General features: G+C 39.0%; 1 protein-coding gene across 1 annotated transcript in view; it reads left to right on the top strand.

Moving 5' to 3' along the window:
- Positions 1-1,551, top strand: part of LOC114054576 (torsin-1B-like) — a 7,120-nt gene that overhangs the window by 2,185 nt on the left and 3,384 nt on the right. The gene's annotated exons all lie outside the window — the stretch shown is intronic.

Below are 1,551 nucleotides of genomic sequence, written 5' to 3'. Positions count from 1 at the left end.
GTACCGCAAGGATGTTTAGAGGGTTGAAGTGTACTATAGAAAAAGACAAAGACTGTTTCACAGGCAGGTGTGAAAATATGTATTTTGCATTTTTCTTACTTACTGGAAGTATGGCTAAGATTAGGGAGCACTCCAGTAGGAATTTAGAATACATTTAAATAAATTATCCACACAGATTGGTGGTTCACAGTGTACAGACAGCGGTAGCCATAAGAAGATTCCCTTTTGCATTTGTCCAGGCTTTAGTCAACTAAAATATTTTGGTTTAGTTTTCTCTATTGACACAGGATAATAATGTAATGAAAAATAAAAAGCAGAGGCAGAACATTTGATAGAAAGACAGAGAGGAAGGTGGAACACAAAAAGAACTTTAGTCCTGCAGAACTACAGTACAGATACCACAGAGAAGTAGAGAAGATTATAAACCAAAGAGAATTACAAAATCTTCACTGGTAAAAACCACAGACACAGAGAATAATTTCCTGGTGCAGGAAAGTTGAAAAAAGGAAAGAATTCAAAGAAAACACTTAGAAGTTTAGAAGCATGTAAAAGTAGTGACAAACTAGACTCAATCAACAAAGTCTATACTGCCCAAAAAAAATCCTTGTTTATCCATCACTTATTCACTGTCTCTGTCAGGGCATGGAGAGGATGACATTCGGAGACAAAGGAGACAGAATAGAATATTCGAATACGGGCCATATAATATGGGGATTAGAGAATGACTTTTTTTCCCCAAGCTCTTATATAATAACATATCATATTTTTCTTAGATTAAATTTTTTTCCTAGTGGAATTACTCCACTGTTTTATTTTTCATAGTAATGGGCTTTGTGGGGAGATATCATCCTTCCCCATGGGATTCAGAAGGCTTGCTTTCTTCTGTCCCACCTTCTAAGGTGCTTTAAAACGTACAGACATTTGCTTTCTTCTGGTCATGACTCACTGCCTCGCGGGCTGTGACACTGCATTACAGGAGAGTTTACACTGTTTGGTCTCCTACCGAGACCACTCACACAGGCACACCTTAGGATTCCCTCCCCCAACCAAACGGCTCACCAAAAAAAAAAAAAGAAAACTTTATACTTACCCTCCTTGGGGTCTTCGTTTGGTCTTCGTGCACAAAATTTAAGGGGGTCTGCAGATTTCTTTGCTTTATTATCGAAATTTTACTGGGTTTATTGATCCAAAGTTTGGTAAGAACATCTTCAAAGCAGGGCTATCTAGAGATAGGGCGCCTCCCTGTCTCTGCAGGAGTTCAGACCAAAGCAATTTGGATTCCCGGCCAATGCACCAAATTGTTATAAGTTAGTTTAAGAATTTCGACAACTTAGTTCCAATTAAAAATTGATAAATTTATTAAGCAAGCGATAATAAAGCAAACAGCGCTGGGTGGCCTGGGGGGCCGGTGCCCCGCCAGAGACACACAAAACTTGTTTGAAAACTGGGCTTTTTGTACCCTTTCGATATCAGTTGTTGAATATTCATTCATTGTCCGTTTGTTGCCTTAAAAGGTAATTCCCCTGCTTTGGAGGTGGATGTTACCCCCTG

The sequence above is a fragment of the Empidonax traillii genome, unplaced genomic scaffold (genome assembly GCF_003031625.1).
Source record: "Empidonax traillii isolate 1590-97213 ecotype Southwest subspecies unplaced genomic scaffold, ASM303162v1 scaffold34:size3740991, whole genome shotgun sequence".
NCBI classification, from domain to species: domain Eukaryota; kingdom Metazoa; phylum Chordata; class Aves; order Passeriformes; family Tyrannidae; genus Empidonax; species Empidonax traillii.
The sequence above is the reverse complement of the archived record's forward strand: the minus strand, read 5'-3'. Positions and strand labels throughout refer to the sequence as shown.